This window comes from Syngnathus scovelli, chromosome 9 (assembly GCF_024217435.2).
Source record: "Syngnathus scovelli strain Florida chromosome 9, RoL_Ssco_1.2, whole genome shotgun sequence".
Taxonomy (NCBI): domain Eukaryota; kingdom Metazoa; phylum Chordata; class Actinopteri; order Syngnathiformes; family Syngnathidae; genus Syngnathus; species Syngnathus scovelli.
In genome coordinates, this window is record NC_090855.1 from 16,793,711 (window position 1) to 16,810,807 (window position 17,097).

General features: G+C 36.8%; 2 long non-coding RNA genes across 2 annotated transcripts in view; both read left to right on the plus strand.

Moving 5' to 3' along the window:
• The window catches only part of LOC125975204 (uncharacterized), a 32,884-nt gene extending 16,458 nt beyond the window's left edge, over positions 1-16,426 (plus strand). The window contains exons 2-3 of the long non-coding RNA XR_011087370.1: positions 13,957-14,085; positions 14,182-16,426. This is a non-coding gene — a long non-coding RNA (uncharacterized lncRNA). The remainder of the gene's footprint in view (positions 1-13,956; positions 14,086-14,181) is intronic.
• On the plus strand, positions 1,917-11,303 carry LOC137840608 (uncharacterized). The gene is made up of 3 exons (XR_011087371.1): positions 1,917-7,465; positions 7,526-7,576; positions 9,160-11,303. It is a non-coding gene; the product is annotated as an uncharacterized lncRNA (long non-coding RNA).
• Positions 16,427-17,097: the final 671 nt, after the last annotated feature.

The window sequence follows — 17,097 nt, forward strand, 5'->3', positions numbered from 1 at the left end:
AAGATGGCCGCCACTCTGGAAGTGGGGGTCAAGGGTTGAATTGTGGAAGTGGGGGTGAAGGGGGTGAATATGGTAAGCATAAGGTGAACAAAGTGAATAAAGTTGGAATGGGTTGAATCGGTCGAAAAATATAGAAATTAGAAGGGAAAAACTAAATTTTTGGAAAATTTGGTGTGAATTTCAAAATTGAAAATTTGGAAATTTTGCTAAGTGGGAAGGTGTGGAATAGGTAGGCAAAAGATGAACAGTTGAAAGTTGGAACGAGTTGAATCGGTGGAAAAATTTAGAAATTAGAAGTGAAAAACTAAATTTTGTGAAATTTTGCAAAATTTTGTGCAAATTTTAAAAGTGAAAACGTGAAATTTTCTAATTTGGCAAGTTTGGGAATGTCCCCAATGTGATTTGAATGTGTTGAATTAAGTGAATTTCAAACTGGAGCAACGTAAATGTGAAATGTTGAATCTGCCATTAAGAATGAATGGGGAAGAATTTGCCGGAATTTTGTGAATTTTGCGAAAACGGAAAATTTTTTGAACGAAAAAAATGTAAGCACCCGTGTCATGAATATTTGGAATCAGTGAAAAGTGGAATGGAGTGAATCGGTTGAAGTATGTGGAAGTAGTTAACGGACAAAAAAGTGAGCGGAATAAGTAGAATAATAATAATAACTAGAATTTGCAATTCCTGAAGAAATTGCGTGTGAAGGTGAAGAGGTTGAATAAAGACTTGGGGAATGCTGCAGAATGATGTTGAAAAGACTTGAATCGGTTGAAAAATGTAGAAATTACAAGGGAAAAAGGAAATTTGGGAAAATTGTGTGTGAATTTCAAAATTGAAAATTTGGAATTTTGGATAAGTGTGAAGTTGTGGAATAGGTAGGAAAATGATGAACAGTTGAAAGGTGGAATGGCTTGAATAATTTGAAAAATGTAGAAATTAGAGTAGAAAAACAGAATTGCAGAGAATTTTTGGTAAGTGGGAAGTTGTGGAATAGGAAGGCAAAATTTGAACAGTTGAAAGTTGGAACAAATTGAATCGGTTAAAAATTGTAGAAGTTAGAGCAAATCTTGAATCCTAATAGAGAATGAATGGGAATTAAAAGAAAAAAAATTGCAACAAAATGTTTTGAAATTTGGGACAAAAGGAAAAAAAAAGGCTTCAGGAGGTTCACTTTTGGGGTTAAAATGTTGAAACGGGTTTAATCGGCCAAACTTTGTAAAAGTTAGCCCAAATGTAGGTATTTAAGGCACCTAATGTTGAAATATGGTCACTTCCGGTTTGATTTGGGTCACTTCCGGTCTATTTGGGTCACTTCCGTTTTGATTAGAGGCACTTCCGGTCTAGCTGAGGTCACTTCCGGTTTATTTGGGGTCACTTCCGGTTTAAAAAGGTCACTTCCGGTTTGTTTTGGGGTCACTTCCGGTTTACTTGGGGTCACTTCCGGTTTACCTGAGGTCACTTCCGGTTCATTTTGGGTCAATTCCGGTTTGATTTGGGGCACTTCCGGTTCATTCCGAGTTCATTGGGGCACTTCAGGGTCAATCCAAGATGGCCGCCACTCTGGAAGTGGGGGTCAAGGGTTGAATTGTGGAAGTGGGGGTGAAGGGGGTGAATATGGTAAGCATAAGGTGAACAAAGTGAATAAAGTTGGAATGGGTTGAATCGGTTGAAAAATGTAGAAATTAGAAGGGAAAAACTAAATTTTTGGAAAATTTGGTGTGAATTTCAAAATTGAAAATTTGGAAATTTTGGTAAGTGGGAAGGTGTGGAATAGGTAGGCAAAAGATGAACAGTTGAAAGTTGGAACGAGTTGAATCGGTGGAAAAATGTAGAAATTAGAAGTGAAAAACTAAATTTTGTGAAATTTTGCAAAATTTTGTGCAAATTTTAAAAGTGAAAACGTGAAACTTTCTAATTTGGCAAGTTTGGGAATGTCCCCAATGTGATTTGAATGTGTTGAATTAAGTGAATTTCAAACTGGAGCAACGTAAATGTGAAATGTTGAATCTGCCATTAAGAATGAATGGGGAAGAATTTGCCGGAATTTTGTGAATTTTGCGAAAACGGAAAATTTTTTGAACGAAAAAAATGTAAGCACCCGTGTCATGAATATTTGGAATCAGTGAAAAGTGGAATGGAGTGAATCGGTTGAAGTATGTGGAAGTAGTTAACGGACAAAAAAGTGAGCGGAATAAGTAGAATAATAATAATAATAATAATAAAGGACAGCAATAACAATAGTGTGAAGGTCTTCACCTTCACACTAGTAATAATAATAAAGGACAGCAATAACAATAGTGTGAAGGTCTTCACCTTCACACTAATAACTAGAATTTGCAATTCCTGAAGAAATTGCGTGTGAAGGTGAAGAGGTTGAATAACTACTTGGGGAATGTTGCAGAATGATGTTGAAAAGAGTTGAATCGGTTGAAAAATGTAGAAATTACAAGGGAAAAAGGAAATTTGGGAAAATTGGGTGTGAATTTCAAAATTGAAAATTTGGAATTTTGGGTAAGTGGGAAGTTGTGGAATAGGTAGGAAAATGATGAACAGTTGAAAGGTAGAATGGGTTGAATAAATTGAAAATGTAGAAATTAGAGTAGAAAAACAAAATTGTAGAGAATTTTTGGTAAGTGGGAAGTTGTGGAATAGGAAGGCAAAAGAGGAACAGTTGAAAGTTGGAACGAGTTGAATCGGTTAAAAAATGTAGAAGTTAGAGCAAATCTTGAATCCTAATAGAGAATGAATGGGAATTAAAAGAAAAAAAATTGCACCAAAAGTTTCAGAAATTTGGAACAAAAGGAAAAAAACGGCTTCAGGAGGTTCACTTTTGGGGTTAAAATGTTGAAATGGGTTTAATCGGGCAAAATTTGCAAAAGTTAGCGCAAATGTAGGTAATTAGGGCACTTAATGTTGAAATATGGTCATTTCCGGTTTGATTTGGGTCACTTCCGGTTTGATTAGAGGCACTTCCGGTCTAGCTGAGGTCACTTCCGGTTTATTTGTGGTCACTTCCGGTTCAAAAAGGTCACTTCCGGTTTAAAAAGGTCACTTCCGGTTTGATTTGTGGTCACTTCCGGTTTACCTGAGGTCACTTCCGGTTTGATTTGGGTCACTTCCGGTCTATTTAGGTCACTTCCGGTTTGATTAGAGGCACTTCCGGTCCAGCTGAGGTCACTTCCGGTTTATTTGGGGTCACTTCCGGTTGAAAAAGGTCACTTCCGGTTGAAAAAGGTCACTTCCGGTTTGATTTGGGGTCACTTCCGGTTTGATTTGGGGTCACTTCCGGTTTACCTGAGGTCACTTCCGGTTCATTTGGGGTCAATTCCGGTTTGATTTGGGGCACTTCCAGTTCATTCCGGGTTCATTGGGGCACTTCAGGGTCAATCCAAGATGGCCGCCACTCTGGAAGTGGGGGTCAAGGGTTGAATTGTGGAAGTGGGGGTGAAGGGGGTGAATATGGTAAGCATAAGGTGAACAAAGTGAATAAAGTTGGAATGGGTTGAATCGGTTGAAAAATGTAGAAATTAGAAGGGAAAAACTAAATTTTGGGAAAATTTGGTGTGAATTTCAAAATTGAAAATTTGGAAATTTTGCTAAGTGGGAAGGTGTGGAATAGGTAGGCAAAAGATGAACAGTTGAAAGTTGGAACGAGTTGAATCGGTGGGAAAATGTAGAAACTAGAAGTGAAAAACTAAATTTTGTGAAATTTTGCAAAATTTTGTGCAAATTTTAAAAGTGAAAACGTGAAATTTTTGAATTTGGCAAGTTTGGGAATGTCCCCAATGTGATTTGAATGTGTTGAAATAAGTGAATTTCAAACTGGAACAACAAAAATGTGAAATGTTGAATCTGCCATTAAGAATGAATGGGGAAAAAAATGCCACAAAATCGTGAATTTTGTGAAAACGGAAAATTTTTCGAACAAAAAAAATGTAAGCAGCCGTGTCATGAATATTTGGAATAAGTGAAAAGTGGAACGGAGTGAATCGGTTGAAGTATGTGGAAGGAGTTAAGCGTCAAAAAAGTGAGCGGAATAAGTAGAATAATAATAATAATAACTAGAATTTGCAATTCCTGAAGAAATTGCGTGTGAAGGTGAAGAGGTTGAATAAATACTTGGGGAATGTTGCAGAATGATGTTGAAAAGAGTTGAATCGGTTGAAAAATGTAGAAATTACAAGGGAAAAAGGAAATTTGGGAAAATTGGGTGTGAATTTCAAAATTGAAAATTTGGAATTTTGGGTAAGTGGGAAGTTGTGGAATAGGGAGGAAAATGATGAACAGTTGAAAGGTGGAATGGTTGAATAAGTTGAAAATGTAGAAATTAGAGTAGAAAAACAAAATTGTAGAGAATTTTTGGTAAGTGGGAAGTTGTGGAATAGGAAGGCAAAAGAGGAACAGTTGAAAGTTGGAACGAGTTGAATCGGTTAAAAAATGTAGAAGTTAGAGCAAATCTTGAATCCTAATAGAGAATAAATGGGAATTAAAAGAAAAAAAAATTGCCCCAAAAGTTTCTGAAATTTGGAACAAAAGGAAAGAAACGGCTTCAGGAGGTTCACTTTTGGGGTTAAAATGTTGAAATGGGTTTAATCGGGCAAAATTTGCAAAAGTTAGCGCAAATGTAGGTATTTAGGGCACTTAATGTTGAAATATGGTCATTTCCGGTTTGATTTGGGTCACTTCCGGTTTGATTAGAGGCACTTCCGGTCCAGCTGAGGTCACTTCCGGTTTATTTGGGGTCACTTCCGGTTGAAAAAGGTCACTTCCGGTTTAAAAAGGTCACTTCCGGTTTGATTTGGGGTCACTTCCGGTTTACCTGAGGTCACTTCCGGTTCATTTGGGGTCACTTCCGGTTTGATTTGGGTCTTTTCCGGTCTATTTAGGTCACTTCCGGTTTGATTAGAGGCACTTCCGGTCTATTTAGGTCACTTCCGGTTTGATTAGAGGCACTTCCGGTCTAGCTGAGGTCACTTCCGGTTTATTTGGGGTCACTTCCGGTTTAAAAAGGTCACTTCCGGTTTGATTTGGGGTCACTTCCGGTTTGATTTGGGGTCACTTCCGGTTTACCTGAGGTCACTTCCGGTTCATTTGGGGTCAATTCCGGTTTGATTTGGGGCACTTCCAGTTCATTCCGAGTTCATTGGGGCACTTCAGGGTCAATCCAAGATGGCCGCCACTCTGGAAGTGGGGGTCAAGGGTTGAATTGTGGAAGTGGGGGTGAAGGGGGTGAATATGGTAAGCATAAGGTGAACAAAGTGAATAAAGTTGGAATGGGTTGAATCGGTTGAAAAATGTAGAAATTAGAAGGGAAAAACTAAATTTTGGGAAAATTTGGTGTGAATTTCAAAATTGAAAATTTGGAAATTTTGCTAAGTGGGAAGGTGTGGAATAGGTAGGCAAAAGATGAACAGTTGAAAGTTGGAACGAGTTGAATCGGTGGAAAAATGTAGAAACTGGAAGTGAAAAACTAAATTTTGTGAAATTTTGCAAAATTTTGTGCAAATTTTAAAAGTGAAAACGTGAAATTTTTGAATTTGGCAAGTTTGGGAATGTCCCCAATGTGATTTGAATGTGTTGAAATAAGTGAATTTCAAACTGGAACAACAAAAATGTGAAATGTTGAATCTGCCATTAAGAATGAATGAGGAAAAAAATGCCACAAAATCGTGAATTTTGTGAAAACGGAAAATTTTTCGAACAAAAAAAATGTAAGCAGCCGTGTCATGAATATTTGGAATAAGTGAAAAGTGGAACGGAGTGAATCGGTTGAAGTATGTGGAAGGAGTTAAGCGTCAAAAAAGTGAGCGGAATAAGTAGAATAATAATAATAAAGGACAGCAATAACAATAGTGTGAAGGTCTTCACCTTCACACTAACTAGAATTTGCAATTCCTGAAGAAATTGCGTGTGAAGGTGAAGAGGTTGAATAAATACTTGGGGAATGTTGCAGAATGATGTTGAAAAGAGTTGAATCGGTTGAAAAATGTAGAAATTACAAGGGAAAAAGGAAATTTGGGAAAATTGGGTGTGAGTTACAAAATTGAAAATTTGGAATTTTGGGTAAGTGGGAAGTTGTGGAATAGGTAGGAAAATGATGAACAGTTGAAAGGTCGAATGGGTTGAATAAGTTGAAAAATGTAGAAATTAGATTAGAAAAACAAAATTGTAGAGAATTTTTGGTAAGTGGGTAGTTGTGGAATAGGAAGGCAAAAGAAGAACAGTTCAAAGTTGGAACAAGTTGAATCGGTTAAAAAATTTAGAAGTTAGAGCAAATCTTGAATCCTAATAGAGAATGAATGGGAATTAAAAGAAAAAAAATTGCACCAAAATTTTTTGAAATTTGGAACAAAAGGAAAAAAACAGCTTTAGGAGGTTCACTTTTGGGGTTAAAATGTTGAAATGGGTTTAATCGGGCAAAATTTGCAAAAGTTAGCGCAAATGTAGGTATTTAGGGCACTTAATGTTGAAATATGGTCACTTCCGGTTTGATTTGGGTCACTTCCGGTCTATTTTGGTCACTTCCGGTTTGATTAGAGGCACTTCCGGTCTAGCTGAGGTCACTTCCGGTTTATTTGGGGTCACTTCCGGTTTAAAAAGGTCACTTCCGGTTTGATTTGGGGTCACTTCCGGTTTGATTTGGGGTCACTTCCGGTTTACCTGAGGTCACTTCCGGTTCATTTGGGGTCAATTCCGGTTTGATTTGGGGCACTTCCAGTTCATTCCGGGTTCATTGGGGCACTTCAGGGTCAATCCAAGATGGCCGCCACTCTGGAAGTGGGGGTCAAGGGTTGAATTGTGGAAGTGGGGGTGAAGGGGGTGAATATGGTAAGCATAAGGTGAACAAAGTGAATAAAGTTGGAATGGGTTGAATCGGTTGAAAAATGTAGAAATTAGAAGGGAAAAACTAAATTTTGGGAAAATTTGGTGTGAATTTCAAAATTGAAAATTTGGAAATTTTGCTAAGTGGGAAGGTGTGGAATAGGTAGGCAAAAGATGAACAGTTGAAAGTTGGAACGAGTTGAATCGGTGGAAAAATGTAGAAACTAGAAGTGAAAAACTAAATTTTGTGAAATTTTGCAAAATTTTGTGCAAATTTTAAAAGTGAAAACGTGAAATTTTTGAATTTGGCAAGTTTGGGAATGTCCCCAATGTGATTTGAATGTGTTGAAATAAGTGAATTTCAAACTGGAACAACAAAAATGTGAAATGTTGAATCTGCCATTAAGAATGAATGGGGAAAAAAATGCCACAAAATCGTGAATTTTGTGAAAACGGAAAATTTTTCGAACAAAAAAAATGTAAGCAGCCGTGTCATGAATATTTGGAATAAGTGAAAAGTGGAACGGAGTGAATCGGTTGAAGTATGTGGAAGGAGTTAAGCGTCAAAAAAGTGAGCGGAATAAGTAGAATAATAATAATAATAATAATAATAATAAAGGACAGCAATAACAATAGTGTGAAGGTCTTCACCTTCACACTAATAATAATAATAATAAAGGACAGCAATAACAATAGTGTGAAGGTCTTCACCTTCACACTAATAATAAAGGACAGCAATAACAATAGTGTGAAGGTCTTCACCTTCACACTAACTAGAATTTGCAATTCCTGAAGAAATTGCGTGTGAAGGTGAAGAGGTTGAATAAATACTTGGGGAATGTTGCAGAATGATGTTGAAAAGAGTTGAATCGGTTGAAAAATGTAGAAATTACAAGGGAAAAAGGAAATTTGGGAAAATTGGGTGTGAATTTCAAAATTGAAAATTTGGAATTTTGGGTAAGTGGGAAGTTGTGGAATAGGTAGGAAAATGATGAACAGTTGAAAGGTGGAATGGGTTGAATAAGTTGAAAATGTAGAAATTAGAGTAGAAAAACAAAATTGTAGAGAATTTTTGGTAAGTGGGAAGTTGTGGAATAGGAAGGCAAAAGAGGAACAGTTGAAAGTTGGAACGAGTTGAATCGGTTAAAAAATGTAGAAGTTAGAGCAAATCTTGAGTCCTAATAGAGAATGAATGGGAATTAAAAGAAAAAAAAATTGCACCAAAAGTTTCTGAAATTTGGAACAAAAGGAAAGAAACGGCTTCAGGAGGTTCACTTTTGGGGTTAAAATGTTGAAATGGGTTTAATCAGGCAAAATTTGCAAAAGTTAGCGCAAATGTAGGTATTTAGGGCACTTAATGTTGAAATATGGTCATTTCCGGTTTGATTTGGGTCACTTCCGGTTTGATTAGAGGCACTTCCGGTCCAGCTGAGGTCACTTCCGGTTTATTTGGGGTCACTTCCGGTTGAAAAAGGTCACTTCCGGTTGAAAAAGGTCACTTCCGGTTTGATTTGGGGTCACTTCCGGTTTACCTGAGGTCACTTCCGGTTCATTTGGGGTCAATTCCGGTTTGATTTGGGGCACTTCCAGTTCATTCCGGGTTCATTGGGGCACTTCAGGGTCAATCCAAGATGACCGCCACTCTGGAAGTGGGGGTCAAGGGTTGAATTGTGGAAGTGGGGGTGAAGGGGGTGAATACGGTAAGCATAAGGTGAACAAAGTGAATAAAGTTGGAATGGGTTGAATCGGTTGAAAAATGTAAAAATTAGAAGGGAAAAACTAAATTTTGGGAAAATTTGGTGTGAATTTCAAAATTGAAAATTTGGAAATTTTGCTAAGTGGGAAGGTGTGGAATAGGTAGGCAAAAGATGAACAGTTGAAAGTTGGAACGAGTTGAATCGGTGGAAAAATGTAGAAACTAGAAGTGAAAAACTAAATTTTGTGAAATTTTGCAAAATTTTGTGCAAATTTTAAAAGTGAAAATGTGAAATTTTTGAATTTGGCAAGTTTGGGAATGTCCCCAATGTGATTTGAATGTGTTGAAATAAGTGAATTTCAAACTGGAACAACAAAAATGTGAAATGTTGAATCTGCCATTAAGAATGAATGGGGAAAAAAATGCCACAAAATCGTGAATTTTGTGAAAACGGAAAATTTTTCGAACAAAAAAAATGTAAGCAGCCGTGTCATGAATATTTGGAATAAGTGAAAAGTGGAACGGAGTGAATCGGTTGAAGTATGTGGAAGGAGTTAAGCGTCAAAAAAGTGAGCGGAATAAGTAGAATAATAATAATAATAATAATAATAATAAAGGACAGCAATAACAATAGTGTGAAGGTCTTCACCTTCACACTAATAATAAAGGACAGCAATAACAATAGTGTGAAGGTCTTCACCTTCACACTAATAACTAGAATTTGCAATTCCTGAAGAAATTGCGTGTGAAGGTGAAGAGGTTGAATAAATACTTGGGGAATGTTGCAGAATGATGTTGAAAAGAGTTGAATCGGTTGAAAAATGTAGAAATTACAAGGGAAAAAGGAAATTTGGGAAAATTGGGTGTGAATTTAAAAATTGAAAATTTGGAATTTTGGGTAAGTGGGAAGTTGTGGAATAGGTAGGAAAATGATGAACAGTTGAAAGGTGGAATGGGTTGAATAAGTTGAAAATGTAGAAATTAGAGTAGAAAAACAAAATTGTAGAGAATTTTTGGTAAGTGGGAAGTTGTGGAATAGGAAGGCAAAAGAGGAACAGTTGAAAGTTGGAACGAGTTGAATCGGTTAAAAAATGTAGAAGTTAGAGCAAATCTTGAATCCTAATAGAGAATGAATGGGAATTAAAAGAAAAAAAATTGCACCAAAAGTTTCTGAAATTTGGAACAAAAGGAAAGAAACGGCTTCAGGAGGTTCACTTTTGGGGTTAAAATGTTGAAATGGGTTTAATCGGGCAAAATTTGCAAAAGTTAGCGCAAATGTAGGTATTTAGGGCACTTAATGTTGAAATATGGTCATTTCCGGTTTGATTTGGGTCACTTCCGGTTTGATTAGAGGCACTTCCGGTCTAGCTGAGGTCACTTCCGGTTTATTTGGGGTCACTTCCGGTTTAAAAAGGTCACTTCCGGTTTGATTTGGGGTCACTTCCGGTTTGATTTGGGGTCACTTCCGGTTTACCTGAGGTCACTTCCGGTTCATTTGGGGTCAATTCCGGTTTGATTTGGGGCACTTCCAGTTCATTCCGGGTTCATTGGGGCACTTCAGGGTCAATCCAAGATGGCCGCCACTCTGGAAGTGGGGGTCAAGGGTTGAATTGTGGAAGTGGGGGTGAAGGGGGTGAATATGGTAAGCATAAGGTGAACAAAGTGAATAAAGTTGGAATGGGTTGAATCGGTTGAAAAATGTAGAAATTAGAAGGGAAAAACTAAATTTTGGGAAAATTTGGTGTGAATTTCAAAATTGAAAATTTGGAAATTTTGCTAAGTGGGAAGGTGTGGAATAGGTAGGCAAAAGATGAACAGTTGAAAGTTGGAACGAGTTGAATCGGTGGAAAAATGTAGAAACTAGAAGTGAAAAACTAAATTTTGTGAAATTTTGCAAAATTTTGTGCAAATTTTAAAAGTGAAAACGTGAAATTTTTGAATTTGGCAAGTTTGGGAATGTCCCCAATGTGATTTGAATGTGTTGAAATAAGTGAATTTCAAACTGGAACAACAAAAATGTGAAATGTTGAATCTGCCATTAAGAATGAATGGGGAAAAAAATGCCACAAAATCGTGAATTTTGTGAAAACGGAAAATTTTTCGAACAAAAAAAATGTAAGCAGCCGTGTCATGAATATTTGGAATAAGTGAAAAGTGGAACGGAGTGAATCGGTTGAAGTATGTGGAAGGAGTTAAGCGTCAAAAAAGTGAGCGGAATAAGTAGAATAATAATAATAATAATAATAATAACTAGAATTTGCAATTCCTGAAGAAATTGCGTGTGAAGGTGAAGAGGTTGAATAAATACTTGGGGAATGTTGCAGAATGATGTTGAAAAGAGTTGAATCGGTTGAAAAATGTAGAAATTACAAGGGAAAAAGGAAATTTGGGAAAATTGGGTGTGAGTAACAAAATTGAAAATTTGGAATTTTGGGTAAGTGGGAAGTTGTGGAATAGGTAGGAAAATGATGAACAGTTGAAAGGTCGAATGGGTTGAATAAGTTGAAAAATGTAGAAATTAGATTAGAAAAACAAAATTGTAGAGAATTTTTGGTAAGTGGGTAGTTGTGGAATAGGAAGGCAAAAGAAGAACAGTTCAAAGTTGGAAACAGTTGAATCGGTTAAAAAATGTAGAAGTTAGAGCAAATCTTGAATCCTAATAGAGAATGAATGGGAATTAAAAGAAAAAAAATTGCACCAAAATTTTTTGAAATTTGGAACAAAAGGAAAAAAACAGCTTTAGGAGGTTCACTTTTGGGGTTAAAATGTTGAAATGGGTTTAATCGGGAGAAATTTGCAAAAGTTAGCGCAAATGTAGGTATTTAGGGCACTTAATGTTGAAATATGGTCACTTCCGGTTTGATTTGGGTCACTTCCGGTCTATTTGGGTCACTTCCGGTTTGATTAGAGGCACTTCCGGTCTAGCTGAGGTCACTTCCGGTTTATTTGGGGTCACTTCCGGTTTAAAAAGGTCACTTCCGGTTTGATTTGGGGTCACTTCCGGTTTGATTTGGGGTCACTTCCGGTTTACCTGAGGTCACTTCCGGTTCATTTGGGGTCAATTCCGGTTTGATTTGGGGCACTTCCAGTTCATTCCGGGTTCATTGGGGCACTTCAGGGTCAATCCAAGATGGCCGCCACTCTGGAAGTGGGGGTCAAGGGTTGAATTGTGGAAGTGGGGGTGAAGGGGGTGAATATGGTAAGCATAAGGTGAACAAAGTGAATAAAGTTGGAATGGGTTGAATCGGTTGAAAAATGTAGAAATTAGAAGGGAAAAACTAAATTTTGGGAAAATTTGGTGTGAATTTCAAAATTGAAAATTTGGAAATTTTGCTAAGTGGGAAGGTGTGGAATAGGTAGGCAAAAGATGAACAGTTGAAAGTTGGAACGAGTTGAATCGGTGGAAAAATGTAGAAACTAGAAGTGAAAAACTAAATTTTGTGAAATTTTGCAAAATTTTGTGCAAATTTTAAAAGTGAAAACGTGAAATTTTTGAATTTGGCAAGTTTGGGAATGTCCCCAATGTGATTTGAATGTGTTGAAATAAGTGAATTTCAAACTGGAACAACAAAAATGTGAAATGTTGAATCTGCCATTAAGAATGAATGGGGAAAAAAATGCCACAAAATCGTGAATTTTGTGAAAACGGAAAATTTTTCGAACAAAAAAAATGTAAGCAGCCGTGTCATGAATATTTGGAATAAGTGAAAAGTGGAACGGAGTGAATCGGTTGAAGTATGTGGAAGGAGTTAAGCGTCAAAAAAGTGAGCGGAATAAGTAGAATAATAATAATAATAATAACTAGAATTTGCAATTCCTGAAGAAATTGCGTGTGAAGGTGAAGAGGTTGAATAAATACTTGGGGAATGTTGCAGAATGATGTTGAAAAGAGTTGAATCGGTTGAAAAATGTAGAAATTACAAGGGAAAAAGGAAATTTGGGAAAATTGGGTGTGAATTTCAAAATTGAAAATTTGGAATTTTGGGTAAGTGGGAAGTTGTGGAATAGGTAGGAAAATGATGAACAGTTGAAAGGTGGAATGGGTTGAATAAGTTGAAAATGTAGAAATTAGAGTAGAAAAACAAAATTGTAGAGAATTTTTGGTAAGTGGGAAGTTGTGGAATAGGAAGGCAAAAGAGGAACAGTTGAAAGTTGGAACGAGTTGAATCGGTTAAAAAATGTAGAAGTTAGGTCAAATCTTGAATCCTAATAGAGAATGAATGGGAATTAAAAGAAAAAAAAATGCATCAAAAGTTTCTGAAATTTGGAACAAAAGGAAAAAAACGGCTTCAGGAGGTTCACTTTTGGGGTTAAAATGTTGAAATGGGTTTAATCGGGCAAAATTTGCAAAAGTTAGCGCAAATGTAGGTATTTAGGGCACTTAATGTTGAAATATGGTCATTTCCGGTTTGATTTGGGTCACTTCCGGTTTGATTAGAGGCACTTCCGGTCTAGCTGAGGTCACTTCCGGTTTATTTGAGGTCACTTCCGGTTTAAAAAAGGTCACTTTCGGTTTAAAAAGGGCACTTCCGGTTTGATTCGGGGTCACTTCCGGTTTGATTTGGGGTCACTTCCGGTTTACCTGAGGTCACTTCCGGTTCATTTGGGGTCAATCCCGGTTTGATTTGGGGCACTTCCAGTTCATTCCGCGTACATTGGGGCACTTCAGGGTCAATCCAAGATGGCCGCCACTCTGGAAGTGGGGGTCAAGGGTTGAATTGTGGAAGTGGGGGTGAAGGGGGTGAATATGGTAAGCATAAGGTGAACAAAGTGAATAAAGTTGGAATGGGTTGAATCGGTCGAAAAATATAGAAATTAGAAGGGAAAAACTAAATTTTTGGAAAATTTGGTGTGAATTTCAAAATTGAAAATTTGGAAATTTTGCTAAGTGGGAAGGGGTGGAATAGGTAGGCAAAAGATGAACAGTTGAAAGTTGGAACGAGTTGAATCGGTGGAAAAATGTAGAAATTAGAAGTGAAAAACTAAATTTAGTGAAATTTTGCAAAATTTTGTGCAAATTTTAAAAGTGAAAACGTGAATTTTTTTAATTTGGCAAGTTTGGGAATGTCCCCAATGTGATTTGAATGTGTTGAAATAAGTGAATTTCAAACTGGAACAACAAAAATGTGAAATGTTGAATCTGCCATTAAGAATGAATGGGGAAGAATTTGCCGGAATTTTGTGAATTTTGCGAAAACGGAAAATTTTTTGAACGAAAAAAATGTAAGCACCCGTGTCATGAATATTTGGAATCAGGGAAAAGTGGAATGGAGTGAATCGGTTGAAGTATGTGGAAGTAGTTAACGGACAAAAAAGTGAGCGGAATAAGTAGAATAATAATAATAATAATAAAGGACAGCAATAACAATAGTGTGAAGGTCTTCACCTTCACACTAATAATAATAATAATAAAGGACAGCAATAACAATAGTGTGAAGGTCTTCACCTTCACACTAATAATAATAATAAAGGACAGCAATAACAATAGTGTGAAGGTCTTCACCTTCACACTAATAATAATAATAATAATAATAATAATAAAGGACAGCAATAACAATAGTGTGAAGGTCTTCACCTTCACACTAATAAAGGACAGCAATAACAATAGTGTGAAGGTCTTCACCTTCACACTAATAAAGGACAGCAATAACAATAGTGTGAAGGTCTTCACCTTCACACTAATAACTAGAATTTGCAATTCCTGAAGAAATTGCGTGTGAAGGTGAAGAGGTTGAATAAATACTTGGGGAATGTTGCAGAATGATGTTGAAAAGAGTTGAATCGGTTGAAAAATGTAGAAATTACAAGGGAAAAAGGAAATTTGGGAAAATTGGGTGTGAATTTCAAAATTGAAAATTTGGAATTTTGGGTAAGTGGGAAGTTGTGGAATAGGTAGGAAAATGATAAACAGTGGAATGGGTTGAATAAGTTGAAAATGTAGAAATTAGAGTAGAAAAACAAAATTGTAGAGAATTTTTGGTAAGTGGGAAGTTGTGGAATAGGAAGGCAAAAGAGGAACAGTTGAAAGTTGGAACGAGTTGAATCGGTTAAAAAATGTAGAAGTTAGAGCAAATCTTGAATCCTAATAGAGAATGAATGGGAATTAAAAGAAAAAAAAATTGCACCAAAAGTTTCTGAAATTTGGAACAAAAGGAAAGAAACGGCTTCAGGAGGTTCACTTTTGGGGTTAAAATGTTGAAATGGGTTTAATCGGGCAAAATTTGCAAAAGTTAGCGCAAATGTAGGTATTTAGGGCACTTAATGTTGAAATATGGTCATTTCCGGTTTGATTTGGGTCACTTCCGGTTTGATTAGAGGCACTTCCGGTCCAGCTGAGGTCACTTCCGGTTTATTTGGGGTCACTTCCGGTTGAAAAAGGTCACTTCCGGTTGAAAAAGGTCACTTCCGGTTTGATTTGGGGTCACTTCCGGTTTGATTTGGGGTCACTTCCGGTTTACCTGAGGTCACTTCCGGTTCATTTGGGGTCAATTCCGGTTTGATTTGGGGCACTTCCAGTTCATTCCGGGTTCATTGGGGCACTTCAGGGTCAATCCAAGATGGCCGCCACTCTGGAAGTGGGGGTCAAGGGTTGAATTGTGGAAGTGGGGGTGAAGGGGGTGAATATGGTAAGCATAAGGTGAACAAAGTGAATAAAGTTGGAATGGGTTGAATCGGTTGAAAAATGTAGAAATTAGAAGGGAAAAACTAAATTTTGGGAAAATTTGGTGTGAATTTCAAAATTGAAAATTTGGAAATTTTGCTAAGTGGGAAGGTGTGGAATAGGTAGGCAAAAGATGAACAGTTGAAAGTTGGAACGAGTTGAATCGGTGGAAAAATGTAGAAACTAGAAGTGAAAAACTAAATTTTGTGAAATTTTGCAAAATTTTGTGCAAATTTTAAAAGTGAAAACGTGAAATTTTTGAATTTGGCAAGTTTGGGAATGTCCCCAATGTGATTTGAATGTGTTGAAATAAGTGAATTTCAAACTGGAACAACAAAAATGTGAAATGTTGAATCTGCCATTAAGAATGAATGGGGAAAAAAATGCCACAAAATCGTGAATTTTGTGAAAACGGAAAATTTTTCGAACAAAAAAAATGTAAGCAGCCGTGTCATGAATATTTGGAATAAGTGAAAAGTGGAACGGAGTGAATCGGTTGAAGTATGTGGAAGGAGTTAAGCGTCAAAAAAGTGAGCGGAATAAGTAGAATAATAATAATAACTAGAATTTGCAATTCCTGAAGAAATTGCGTGTGAAGGTGAAGAGGTTGAATAAATACTTGGGGAATGTTGCAGAATGATGTTGAAAAGAGTTGAATCGGTTGAAAAATGTAGAAATTACAAGGGAAAAAGGAAATTTGGGAAAATTGGGTGTGAATTTCAAAATTGAAAATTTGGAATTTTGGGTAAGTGGGAAGTTGTGGAATAGGTAGGAAAATGATGAACAGTTGAAAGGTGGAATGGGTTGAATAAGTTGAAAATGTAGAAATTAGAGTAGAAAAACAAAATTGTAGAGAATTTTTGGTAAGTGGGAAGTTGTGGAATAGGAAGGCAAAAGAGGAACAGTTGAAAGTTGGAACGAGTTGAATCGGTTAAAAAATGTAGAAGTTAGAGCAAATCTTGAATCCTAATAGAGAATGAATGGGAATTAAAAGAAAAAAAAATTGCACCAAAAGTTTCTGAAATTTGGAACAAAAGGAAAGAAACGGCTTCAGGAGGTTCACTTTTGGGGTTAAAATGTTGAAATGGGTTTAATCGGGCAAAATTTGCAAAAGGTAGCGCAAATGTAGGTATTTAGGGCACTTAATGTTGAAATATGGTCATTTCCGGTTTGATTTGGGTCACTTCCGGTTTGATTAGAGGCACTTCCGGTCTAGCTGAGGTCACTTCCGGTTTATTTGGGGTCACTTCCGGCTTAAAAAGGTCACTTCCGGTTGAAAAGGGTCACTTCCGGTTTGATTTGGGGTCACTTCCGGTTTGATTTGGGGTCACTTCCGGTTTACCTGAGGTCACTTCCGGTTCATTTGGGGTCAATTCCGGTTTGATTTGGGGCACTTCCAGTTCATTCCGGGTTCATTGGGGCACTTCAGGGTCAATCCAAGATGGCCGCCACTCTGGAAGTGGGGGTCAAGGGTTGAATTGTGGAAGTGGGGGTGAAGGGGGTGAATATGGTAAGCATAAGGTGAACAAAGTGAATAAAGTTGGAATGGGTTGAATCGGTTGAAAAATGTAGAAATTAGAAGGGAAAAAACTAAATTTTGGGAAAATTTGGTGTGAATTTCAAAATTGAAAATTTGGAAATTTTGCTAAGTGGGAAGGTGTGGAATAGGTAGGCAAAAGATGAACAGTTGAAAGTTGGAACGAGTTGAATCGGTGGAAAAATGTAGAAACTAGAAGTGAAAAACTAAATTTTGTGAAATTTTGCAAAATTTTGTGCAAATTTTAAAAGTGAAAACGTGAAATTTTTGAATTTGGCAAGTTTGGGAATGTCCCCAATGTGATTTGAATGTGTTGAAATAAGTGAATTTCAAACTGGAACAACAAAAATGTGAAATGTTGAATCTGCCATTAAGAATGAA